The sequence below is a fragment of the Triticum dicoccoides genome, chromosome 4B, assembly GCF_002162155.2.
Source record: "Triticum dicoccoides isolate Atlit2015 ecotype Zavitan chromosome 4B, WEW_v2.0, whole genome shotgun sequence".
Classification (NCBI taxonomy): Eukaryota; Viridiplantae; Streptophyta; class Magnoliopsida; order Poales; family Poaceae; genus Triticum; species Triticum dicoccoides.
The window spans coordinates 296438687-296452458 of record NC_041387.1 but is presented as its reverse complement, the minus strand read 5'-3'; positions in this window follow the sequence as shown (position 1 = coordinate 296452458).

Genomic DNA, 13772 nt, shown 5'->3' with positions numbered 1-13772 from the left:
ACCCCCTACCCGAGATCTGCCGGTTTTGACACCGACAGAGTGGCAAGAGCCTAAGCTTGGCGATGCCCATGGCACCCCAAGATATTAAAGGCTAACCAAAAGCCTAAGCTTGGGGATGCCCCGGAAGGCATCCCCTCTTTCGTCTTCGTCTATCGGTAACTTTACTTGGAGCTATATTTTTATTCGCCACATGGTATGTGTTTTGCTTGGAGCGTCTTGTATGATATTAGTCTTTGATTTTTAGTTTACCACAATCATCCGTGCTGTACACACCTTTTGGGAGAAACCCACTTGATTGGAATTTATTAGAATACTCTATATGCTTCACTTATATCTTTTGAGCTAGATAGTTTTTGCTCTAGTGCTTCACTTATATCTTTTAGAGCACGGCGGTGGCTTGATTTTTTAGAAATTTTTAATCTCTCATGCTTCATTTATATTATTTTGAGAGTCACTTAGAACAGCATGGTATTTGCTATGGTTTTAAAATTGGTCCTAGAATGATGGGCATCCAAGTTGGGTTTAATAAAAACTACCATAGGAAGTGAATTGGATGCTATGATCAATTTGATACTTGATAATTGTTTTGAGATATGGAGGTGGTGTCACATCCCTAGTTTTGGTATGCTCAAGTCTAGCTAGTCATGTATGCATCATGTTTAAATTCCATTTAAATTTGAAATGGGGATTTGTGAAACCCTCAGAATCATTTCTGGAAATGACCCAACTAAAAATTGCTCCAAAAGGGTCCAAGAAAATGTTCATGTTGCTCTCTGAAAATATTGGACAGAGATATAAATCAAACCAATATTTTTAGGAGCTCATGAGTATTTATTTTGGCCATTTCGATTAATCCAGTAATTAGTTTGCCTTGGATATATATATGTTATATATATAATATATGTCCAAAAATTATGCTAATTGCTGAGGAGCTCTGGAATAATACCACCAGTCCCTACAAAAATTGGCATAAGATAATAAATTGGTTTAGTATTTTTATTAAACCAAAACAAATGTCAGAAAATAAAAAAACAGAAACAAAACAGAAAGGGAGAAACCTACCTGGCGCCTACCTGTGCGGCCTGCTGCTGAAGGCGGCCCAGCCCATCTCCACCTCACCTGTCGTCTTCCTCCCCTCGCCCCGAAGCAGCTGCGTGCGACCCCGACAACCTCCTGCCTGCCTGTCCTCCCTCTCGTCGCTCTGGTTGCCCCGCGTGACACCACGCCCCCCCGGACCCTCTCACTCTCCCCCAGTCCTCTCCTCTCCTCTCCCTCGTTTCCTCTCTCATGGCCGAATGCGCCCGCCGCCGCCAACGAGCACCACCGCGGCCATAGCCGTCCCCCCGCCCCTCTGTCGTGCCCAGAAGCTCCGCCACTTCGTCCTCGAACCCCGTCGCTGAGCCAAGCAACGCCGGACGCCCTGAAGCCTCGCCAACACCACCGTTCCCCTCCGGCCGCCATGGATCTCCGGCGACCGTTCGCCGTCGTCAACACATCCCGGAGCCTGCTAAGCTGCTCTACCGGCCCGTTGTGAGCTCCGCCGCACTCTCCCCCTAACCCCGCCTTCTTTTGCGCCCGCTAGCTAGCCCCGCCGTCGAAGTCGAACTCCGGCCGCCGCCGCAAGCTCGCTTCTGGCGAGCTCCGAACTCCCCGTGTCCTCCCAACTGCTCCCCTGGATGCGGACCAGGACGGGCTACGCTCCGGTGGTCTCCGCGCGTCCAGCCGCGGCTCGTAGCACAAGTCCGGCGAGTCACCGCCGCGTTGTTGGTCGCCGCCGGCCAAAACTTCGGCGGGCTGACGTGGCCTTTAGTTAGGCACTAATTACCCCCCTAGAGACACTCACAGTGGGCCCTGCCCTGCTAATCTATAGTCAGGTTAGTATTAGAGTTAACTAACTCTGTTAGCTAACTGAGACACTAACGTGTGGACCCCACATGTCAGGTTTGACCTGGTCAGCTCCGTTGACTGCTGATGTAGGCATGACGCAATGCTGACGCAATTAATTCTTTCTGGTTTTAAATTAATCAGGAAATCCCAGAAAATGCTATAAACTTCAAAAAATCATAGAAATTCAACCATAGCTCATATTGAAATAAGTTATATATGAAAAATTATCAGAAAAATGCAACCTATCCATCTGTTCTAGTTTCATGCATGACAAACCAACTTATACCTACTGTATAAGTGAAACACTAAAATGACATTTATAAGAGCTTAATTTGGAGTTGCATTCAAACCCTTGGTTAAAATGGACTTCATTCAAATTGAATAATAGTTGCATTAGTTCAAACCACATCACATATGAATGCCATGTTCATGCATCATATTGTTGTATATGCTTGTGTATTGATTGTCGACACCGTTCCCTCTCGATAGGTCCTGCTCCGGAGACCATTCCAGAGTACATGTCTGAGGAGCAGTGCCCCTCTGTTGATCTACCAGGCAAGCAAACCCCCTTGTTCATTCCGATACAATCCTACTCTCTTGCTCGTGCTCTCAGTTATTGCATTAGGACAACAACAATTCATCTGCTACTTTGTGCTACGGTAGTTGAACCCATTCCTCTGCATGACCTGCCATTGCCATAGTAAATAGCTGAAACCCACTAGCATGTGTAGGAGTTGATTGAAGCCATTGTTGTGTTCCTACCATGCCATGCCTGCTATTGCTTAGAGTGTGTCAGGTCTGATTCATTGGGAATGAATTGGAGTGTTACAATATGTTTTGGTGCTGAGATTGAAGTGTGTGAACACGATTTGGCAAGTGTAGCGGTGAGAGGCCATGTAGGAGTACATGGTGGGTTGTCTCACTGGAACCGTCCTTAAGCACTGAGTTCTATGTGTGTTGTCCAATGACTCGATACTACCACACATTGGGATCCTTAATTGACTCTCTCGACTTATTAACCGACTTGATCTCTGTCCAGGAGTCATAACTAGTTTCTGGTGTTTGTAGGTAGTGCTATTTTTCTACCGAGTGGCACCCGGCAGGGTGGGCTTGGGACAGACTAAGCACAGGTGGCATGGTGTACCAAGTGGCACTCGGATGGTGGGCTTGGGAACCCTGCTCACATCATTTGGGGCCGTGAGCGACACCCCGACCGGATCTCCTTAAGGATGGAACCCGAATATGCGATAAACCTGGACTAGAGTCTTGTGTGGTTAGTCTCGTGGCCGACACCCTCGCCAGGCTTCTGCTTGAAGGTTGCCGAGATACATGATGTGTACATGGAGGTAAGTGGCGAGAGCGTGTGTGAAGAAGTACACCCCTGCAGGGTTATCATGATCTATTCGAATAGCCGGGTCCGCGGTTATGGACTTCTTGGATGCTTACATGCTACATAGACAACTTGAAGTGGATACTCTAAAATGCTCAAGACAAGTGTGAGTGCTATGGATGGCCTTCTCGTAGGGAGATGGGGATGAATCCATAGTAGTGTATTGTGTGGTGATTAGTGGACTCGTGTGCGCCATCTCACCTCAAAGAAGTTCTCATAGTCGTAGAACAGGATAGCCGTTGAGTCAAAGCTGGCTTGCTGCAACTAAACCCCACATTACTTTCCTGATACAAATGCATGTATGGTAGGATATTATGTAAGTCTTGTTGAGTACCTTTGTACTCATGTTGCTTTATTTATATTTTTGCAGCAGAGACTTCGGTCTTACTTGTGTTCTTGTGGACTTCGACAAGTAGCTTGTACCTCAGCTACGATCTTGATAGGATGTTGTAGATAGTCAGGCTCTTCAGCCTTTTTCATTTGTAGATGTCTGAACTCAGACATGTAATGCTTCCGCTTGTTGCTTGTTTGCTATGAATGTTGGGTCATGTGACCCCTGTTTGTAATAAATGCTATGATGGCTCTTTGAGCCTTATCTATATGAGTTGTTGAGTTATGCTGTGATGCCATGTTGTACAGCACATACTTGCATGTTATGCGTACGTGTAATGTGTATTGCTATGTGTGGGATCTGACTATCTAGTTGTTTATCCTTAGTAGCCTCTCTTACCGGGAAATGTCTCCTAGTGCTTCCACTGAGCCATGGTAGCTTGCTACTGCTCCGGAACACTTAGGCTGGCTGGCATGTGTCCTTCTTTGTTCCTATGTCTGTCCCTTCGGGGAAATGTCACGCGATGAATACCGGAGTCCTGTTAGCCCACTACAGCCCGGTTTACCGGAGTCCTGCTAGCCCAGTGCTACAGCCCGGATTCACTCGCTGATGACCGACACGTTCGATGCTGGGTCATGGATGCCTGTCCCTATAAGTTTGTGCCACTTTGGGTTTACGACTAGCCATGTCAGCCCGGGCTCCTTATCATATGGATGCTAGTGACACTATCATATACGTGTGCCAAAAGGTGCAAACGGTCCCGGGCAAAGGTAAGGCGACACCCGTGGGAATATCATGCGTGAGGCTGCAAAGTGATATGAGGTGTTACATGCTAGATCGATGTGGTATGGAGTCGGGGTCCTGACAGCGTTGGTATCAGAGCTTGACTGCTTGTCCTAGTTCTTCTCCTTGGGCTTGCCCCGTCCTCTTCGTCGAGAAGAAGGATGGTACGGACCAGATGGTTGTAGATTATCGTCCCGTTAATCTGGTCACGATAAAGAACAAATATCCGCTTCCCAGGATCAACGACCTGTATGACTAGCTCGCTGGATCCTCAGTCTTTTCCAAGATGGATTTGAGGTTAGGCTACCACCAAATCAAGATCAGAAATACAGACATTCCCAAGACAGCCTTTGTCACTCGTTATGGCCAGTAGGAGTACACCGTCATGTACTTCGGTCTAACAACGCCCCAGCCACTTTCTCCCGCTTGATGAACTCGATCTTCATGGAGTACTTAGATAAGTTCATCGTGGTTTATCTCGATGATATTCTTATTTACTCGAAGAATGAGGAAGAGCATGCTGAACATCTTAGACTTGTATTAGAAAAACTCAGAGAGCACCGCCTTTATGCCAAGTTCTCCAAGTGTGAATTTTGGTTGCCAGAAGTGACCTATCTAGGCCACGTAATCTCTGGTAAGGGCATTACTGTCAATCCCGAGAGAGTTAAGGCCGTTCTCGATTGGAGTTCACCTGAAACCGTTAAACAAGTTAGGAGTTTCCTTGGTCTAGCCAGCTATTGTCGCCGCTTTGTTGAAAACTTCTCCAAAGTAGCCAAACCCCTCACGGAACTTCTCAAGAAAGATAAAAAGTTTGAGTGGTCCCCACAGTGTGAGTACAGTTTTTAGGAACTTAAAAGACGCCTGACTTCTGCTCCCATACTTGTGCCACTGGATTTCACTAAAGACTTTGTTATCTACTGCGATGCCTCACGACAGGGACTATGTTGCATTCTTATGCAGGATCGTCATGTGATTGCCTATGCATCTCGACAGTTGCATCCACATGAGGAGAATTATCCTACATATGACCTAGAGCTTGCAGCCGTAGTCTATGCACTCAAGACCTGGCGACATTACCTTCTTGGTAAACGTTGCAAGATTTACACCGATCACCAGAGTCTCAAGTATATATTCACCCAACCAGATTTGAACCTTAGGCAAAGAAGTTGGTTGGAGTTGATCTCAGATTATGATCTAGGGATTACCTACACCCCAAGCAAAGCCAATGTCATGGCTGATGCACTAAGTCGTAAATCCTATTGCAACAATCTCATGTTGCAGCAGGGCCAACCACTTCTCCATGAGGAATTCTGTAAGCTTAATCTTCACATTGCTCTTCACGGTTTCCTTTCTACTTTGGTGGCGAAACCTAATCTTGAGGATCAGATCATAACTAGCCAGCACTATGATACGGGTATTTCTCGAATCAAGGATAACATGAAGAAGGGAGCTGCTGGTAGTTTCTCTGTTGATGATCGAGGTGTTGTTTTCTTCGAGAACCGTCTAGTGGTTGCCAAGAAGCAACATCTTCGACAAATGATCCTTAAGGAGGCGCATGAATGTCCTCTCAAGATTCATCCTGGTAGCACTAAGATGTATCAGGACCTACGCCAGAGATTCTGGTGGACTAGGATGAAGAGAGAGATTGCTTAGTTCATTGCCAACTATGAAGTTTGTCGTCGTGTTAAGGCAGAGCATCAAAGGCCTGCTGGCACCCTTCAGCCTTTAGCCATTCCTGAGTGGAAATGGGATAAAGTTGGTATGGATTTCATCACCGGTTTTCCCAGGACCAGGAAAGGGAATAACGCTATCTTCGTAGTCATTGATCGTCTATCCAAAGTGGCGCACTTCCTACCTGTTCGAGAGAGTATCACTGCTAGTCAGCTCGCTGACTTATATATTTCTCAAATAGTGTCACTTCATGGTGTTCCACTAGAGATCAATTCAGACCGTGGCAGTCTTTTCACTTCTCATTTTTGGGAGAGTTTCCAAACTGCCATGGGAACCCATCTTTCCTTCAGTACTGCTTTCCACCCTCAGTCGAGTGGTCAGGTGGAAAGGGTCAACCAAATTATTGAAGACATGCTTAGAGCTTGCGTTATCTCATTCGGTATGGATTGGGAGAAGTGCCTTCCTTTCGCCGAGTTTGCTTATAACAATAGCTATCAATCCAGTCTTAAGAAAGCTCCTTTTGAGATTCTCTATGGACGAAGATGTCGAACACCTTTGAACTGGTCAGAAACCGGTGAAAGACAATTCTTTGGACCGGACATGATCTAGGAGGCAGAAGAGCAATATAGCATCATTCGTGAGAACTTGAAAACAGCCCAGTCTCGTCAGAAGAGTCAGTATGACCGCCATCATAAGGATATGACTTATGAAATTGGCGACAAAGCTTACCTTCGGGTTACTCCTTTGAAGAGTACCCATCATTTTGGTATCAAGGGAAAGTTGGCTCCTTGTTACATTGGTCCTTTTCGCATTCTCGCTAAACAAGGAGAGGTTGCCTACCAGTTGGAACTACCCCCACATCTTTCTCGAGTTCATGATGTCTTCCGCGTCTCTCAACTCAGGCGTTGCTTCTCGGATCCCATCCGCGGAGTGGACCATGAAACGCTTGATCTCCAAGATAACCTCACATATCGAGAGTATCCAGTTCACATTCTTGATCAAGCAGAGCGTGTCACTCGACGTCATAACATCAAGTTTCTCAAGGTTCAGTGGTCTCATCATTCCGAGAGAGAAGATACTTGGGAGCGAGAAGATTGTCTTCGACTGGAGTATCCCACTTTCTTTCCGTCGACCCATGAATCTCGGGACGATATTCTTTCAAGTGGGGGCGAGTTGTCACATCCCTAGTTTTGGTATGCTTAAGTCTAGCTAGTCATGTATGCATCATGTTTAAATTCCATTTAAATTTGAAATGGGGATTTATGAAACCCTCAAAATCATTTCTGGAAATGACCCAACTAAAAATTGCTCCAAAAGGGTCCAAGAAAATGTTCATGTTGCTCTCTGAAAATATTGGACAGAGATATAAATCAAACCAATATTTTTAGGAGCTCATGAGTATTTATTTTGGCCATTTGGATTAATCCAGTAATTAGTTTGCCTTGGATATATATATGTATGTTATATACATAATATATGTCCAAAAGTTATGCTAATTGCTGAGGAGCTCTGGAATAATACCACCAGTCCCTACAAAAATTGGCATAAGATAATAAATTGGTTTAGTATTTTTGTTAAACCAAAACAAATGTCAGAAAATAAAAAAACAGAAACAAAACAGAAAGGGAGAAACCTACCTGGCGCCTACCTGTGCGGCCTGCTGCTGAAGGCGGCCCAGCCCATCTCCACCTCGCCCGTCGTCTTCCTGCCCTCGCCCCGAAGCAGCTGCGTGCCAGCAGCAGCGCGCGACCCCGGCCACCTCCTGCCTGCCTGTCCTCCCTCTCGTCTCTCTGGTTGCCCCGCGCGATGCCACGTGCCCCCGGACCCTCTCACTCTCCCCCAGTCCTCTCCACTCCTCTCCCTCGTTTCCTCTCTCACGGTGGAACGCGCCCGCCGCTGCCGACGAGCACCACCACGGCCATAGCCGTCCCCCCGCCTCTCCGTCGTGCCCAGAAGCTACGCCACTTCGTCCTCCACCCCCCTCGCTGAGCCAAGCAACGCCGGGAGCCCTGAAGCCTCGCCAACACCGCCATTCCCCTCCGGCCGCCTTGGATCTCCGGTGACCGTTCGCCGTTGTCAGCGCATCCCCGAGCCCGCTAAGCTGCTCTACCGGCCCGCTGTGAGCTCCGCCGCACTCTCCCCCTAACCCCGCCGTCTTTTGCGCCCGCTATCTAGCCCCACCGTCGAAGCCGAGCTCTGGCTGCCGCCGCAAGCTCGCTTCCGGCAAGCTCCGACCTCCCCGTGTCCTCCCAACTGCTCCCCTGGATGCGAACGAGGATGGGCTACACTCCGGTGGTCTCCGCACGTCCAGCCGCCGCTTGTAGCGCAAGTCCGGCGAGTCGCCGCCGCGTTGTTGGTCGCCGCCGGTCAAAACTCCGGTGGGCTGACGTGGCCTTTAGTTAGGCACTAATTACCCCCCTAGAGACACTGACAATGGGCCCTGCCGTGCTAATCTGTAGTTAGGTTAGTATTAGAGTTAACTAACTCTGTTAGCTAACTGAGACACTGACGTGTGGACCCCACATGTCAGGTTTGACCTGGTCAGCTCCGTTGACTGCTGATTAGGCATGACGCAATGCTGACGCAGGCATGACGCAATGCTGACGCAATTAATTCTTTCTGGTTTTAAATTAATCAGGAAATTCCAGAAAATGCTATAAACTTCAAAAAATCATAGAAATTCAACCATAACTCAGATTGAAATAAGTTATATATGAAAAATTATCAGAAAAATGCAATCTATCCAGTTGTTCTAGTTTCATGCATGACAAACCAACTTATACCTACTGTATAAGTGAAACACTAAAATGGCATTTATAAGAGCTTAATTTGGAGTTGCATTTGAACCCTTGGTTCAAATGGACTTCATTCAAATTGAATACTAGTTGCATTAGTTCAAACCACATCACATCTACATGCCATGTTCATGCATCATATTGTTGCATATGCTTGTGTATTGATTGTCGACACCATTCCCTCTCGATAGGTCCTGCTCCGGAGACCATTCCAGAGTACCTGTCTGAGGAGCAGTGCCCCACTGTTGATCTACCAGGCAAGCAAACCCCCTTGTTCATTCCGATACAATCCTACTCTCTCGCTCCTGCTCTCAGTTATTGCATTAGGACAACAACGATTCATCTGCTACTTTGTGCTGCGGTAGTTGAACCCATTCCTCTGCATGACCTGTCATTGCCATAGTAAATAGCTGAAACCTACTAGCATGTGTAGGAGTTGATCGAAGACATTGTTGTGTTCCTACCATGCCATGCCTGCTATTGCTTAGAGTGTGTCAGGTCTGATTCATTGGGAATGAATTGGAGTGTTAAGATATGTTCTGGTGCTGAGAGTGAAGTGTGTGAACACGATTTGGTAAAGGTAGCGGTGAGAGGCCATCTAGGAGTACATGGTGGGTTGTCTCACTGGAACCATCCTTAAGCACTGAGTTCTATGTATGTTGTCCAATGACTCGATACCACCACACATTGGGATCCTTAATTGACTCTCTCTACTTATTAACCAACTTGATCTTTGTCCAGGAGTCGCAACTAGTTTCTGGTGTTTGTAGGTAGTGCTATTTTTCTACCGAGTGGCACCCGGAAGGGTGGGCTTGGGACAGACTAGGCACAGGTGGCACGGTGTACCAAGTGGCACTCGAATGGTGGGCTTGGGAACCCTGCTCACATCATTTGGGGCCGTGAGCGACACCCCGGCCGGATCTCCTTGCGGATGGAACCCGAATAGGCGATAAACCTGGACTAGAGTCTTGTGTGGTTAGTCAGGTCGTGGGCGACACCCTCGCCAGGCTTCTGCTTGAAGTTTGCCGAGATACATGACATGTACATGGCGGTAAGTGGCGAGAGCGTGTGTGAAGAAGTACACCCCTGCAGGGTTATCATGATCTATTTTAATAGTTGGGTTCGCGGTTATGGACTTCTTGGATGCTTACATGGTACATAGACAACTTGAAGTGGATACTCTAAAATGCTCAAGACAAGTGTGAGTGCTATGGATGGCCTTCTCGTAAGGAGACGGGGATGAATCCATAGTAGTGTATTGTGTTGTGATTAGTGGACTCGTGTGCGCCATCTCACCTCAAAGAAGTTCTCGTAGTCATTTAACAGTATAGCCACTGAGTTAAAGTTGGCTTGCTGCAACTAAACCCCACATTACCTTCTTGATACAAATGCATGTATGATAGGATCTGATGTAAGTATTGTTGAGTACCTTTGTACTCATGTTGCTTTATTTATGTTTTTGCAGCGGAGACTTCAGTCTTACTAGTGTTCTTGTGGACTTCGACAAGTAGCTTGTACCTCAACTACGATCATGATAGGATGTTGTAGATAGTCAGGCTCTTCAGCCTTTTTCATTTGTAGATTTCTGTACTCAGACATGTAATGCTTCTGCTTGTTGCTTGTTTGCTCTGAATGTTGGGTCATGTGACCCCTGTTTGTAATAAATGCTATGATGGCTCTTTGAGCCTTATCTATATAAGTTGTTGAGTTATGCTGTGATGCCATGTTGTACAACACATACTTGCATGTTATGTGTATGTGTAATGTGTATTGCTATGTGTGGGATCTGACTATCTAGTTGTTTATCCTTAGTAGCCTCTCTTACCAGGAAATGTCTCCTGGTGCTTCCACTGAGCCATGGTAGCTTGGTACTGCTCCGGAACACTTAGGTTGGCCGGCATGTGTCCTTCTTCATTCCCATGTCTGTCCCTTCGAGGAAATGTCACGCGATGAATATGGGAGTCCTGTTAGCCTGCTACAGCCCGGTTTACCGGAGTCCTGCTAGCCCAGTGCTACAGCCCAGATTCACTCGCTGATGACCGACACGTTCAATGCTGGGTCATGGATGCCTGTCCGTGTAAGTTTGTGCCACTTTGGATTTACGACTAGCCATGTCAGCCCGGGCTCCTTATCATATGGATGCCAGCGACACTATCATATACGTGTGCCAAAAGGTGCAAACGGTCCCGGGCAAAGGTAAGGCGACACCCGTGGGAATACCGTGCGTGAGGTCGCAAAGTGATATGAGGTGTTACATGCTAGATCGATGTGGCATTTTGTCGGGGTCCTGATAGGTGGTGATATTAGTGTCATGCTAGTTGGGTGATTATGAATTTAAAGAATGCTTGTGTTGAAGTTGGCAAGTCCCGTAGCATGCACGTATGGTAAAAGTTGTGTAACAAATTTGAAACATGAGGTGTTCTTAGATTGTCATCCTTATGAGTGGCGGTCGGGGACGAGCGATGGTCTTTTCCTACCAATCTATCCCCTAGGAGCATGCGCATAGTGCTTGGTTTTTGATGACTTGTAGATTTTTTCAATAAGTATATGAGTTCTTTTTTACTAATGTTGAGTCTGTGGATTATACGCACTCTCACCCTTCCATCATTGCTAGCCTCCTCGGTACCGTGCATTGCCCTTTCTCACCTTGAGAGTTGGTGCAAACTTCGCCGGTGCATCCAAACCCCGTGATACGATACGCTCTATCACACATAAACCTCCTTATATCTTCCTCAAAACAGCCACCATACCTACCTATTATGGCATTTCCATAGCCATTCCGAGATATATTGCCATGCAACTTTCCACCGTTCCGTTCATCATCATCACACGCATCATCATTGTCATATTGCCTTGCATGATCATGTAGTTGACATCGTATTTGTGGCAAAGCCACCATGCATAATTTTTCATACATGTCACTCTTGATTCATTGCCCATCCCGGTACACCGCCAAAGGCATTCATATAGAGTCATATCTTGTTCTAGTTTTGAGTTGTAATTCATGAGTTGTAAATAAATAGAAGTGTGATGATCATCATTATTAGAGCATTGTCCCCAAATAAAAAAAGAGAAAGGCCAAAAGAAGAAAAGAAAGGCCCCACCAAAAAAGAGGGGGGCAATGTTACTATCCTTTTCCACACTTGTGCTTCAAAGTAGCACCATGTTCTTCATACAGAAAGTCTTTTATGTTGTCACTTTCATATACTAGTGAGAATTTTTCATTATAGAACTTGGCTTGTATATTCCTACGATGGGTTTCCTCAAAATGCCCTAGGTCTTCGTAAGCAAGCAAATTGGATGCATACCCACTTAGTTTCTTTTGTTGAGCTTTCATACATTTATAGCTCTAGTGCATCCGTTGCATGGAAATCCCTACTCCTCATGTTGACATCAATTTATGGGCATCCCCATAGCCCGTTGATTATCCTCGTCAATATGAGACTTTCTCTTTTTTTGTCTTCTCCACACAACCTCCATCATCATATTCTATTCCACCCATAGTGCTATATCCATGGCTCACGCTCATGTATTGCGTGAAAGTTGAAAAAGTTTGAGATTATTTAAGTACGAAACAATTGCTTGGCTTGTCATCGAGGGTGTTCAAGATGAGAGCATTTTTGTGTGACGAAAATGAAGCATAGCCTAACTATATGATTTTGTAGGGATGAACTTTCTTTAGCCATGTTATTTTGAGAAGACATGATTGCTTTGCTTAGTATGCTTGAAGTATTACTATTTCTTATGTCAATATGAACTTTTATTTTGAATCATTTGGATCTGAACATTCATGCCACAATAAAGAAAATAACATTGAGAATTATGCTAGGTAGCATTCCACATCAAAAATTCTGTTTTTATCATTTACCTACTTGAGGACGAGAAGGAATTAAGCTTGGGGATGCTTGATACATCTCCAACGTATCTATAATTTTTGATTGTTCCATGCTATTATATTACCCGTTTTGGATGTTTATGGGCTTTACTTTACACTTTTATATCATTTTTGGGACTAACCTACTAATCGGAGGCCCAACCTGAATTGCTGTTTTTTGCCTATTTCAGTGTTTCGAAGAAAAGGAACATCAAACGGAGTCCAAATGGAATGAAACCTTCGGGAGCGATATTTTTGGAACAAACGTGATCCAGGGAACTTGGAGTGGACGTCAAGCAACAGAGGAGGCGTCCACGAGGGTGCCCGGCGCGCCCCCTATAGGTGGGCGCGCCCCCCACCCTCATGGGCACCTCGAGCATCCACCGACCTACTTCTTCCTCCTATATATACCCACGTACCCTGAAACCAACGAGGAGCACCACAAAAAACTATTTCCACCGTCGTAACCTTCTGTATCCGCGAGATCCCATCTTGGAGCCTTCGCCGGTGCTCCGCCAGAGGGGGAATCGACCACGGAGGGCCTCTACATCATCTCCAAGGCCCTTCCGATGAGTTGTGAGTAGTTTACCACAGACCTTCGGGTCCATAGTTATTAGCTAGATGGCTTCTTCTCTCACTTTGAATCTCGATACAAAGTTCTCCTCGATCTTCTTGGAGATCTATTTGATGTAACTCTTTTTACGGTGTGTTTGTCGAGATCCGATGAATTGTGGGTTTATGATCAAGTTTATCTATGAGAAATATTTGAATCTCCTCTGAATTCTTTTATGTGTTATTAAGTTATCTTTGCCAGTCTCTTTGAAATATCAGTTTGGTTTGGCCTACTAGATTGATCTTTCTTGCAATGGGAGAAGTGCTTAGCTTTGGGTTCAATCTTGCGGTGTCCTTTCCTAGTGACAGCAGGGGCAGCAAGGCACGTATTGTATTGTTGCCATCAAGGATAAAAAGATGGGGTTTATATCATATTGCATGAGTTTATCCCTCTACATCATGTCATCTTTCTTAATGCGTTACTCTATT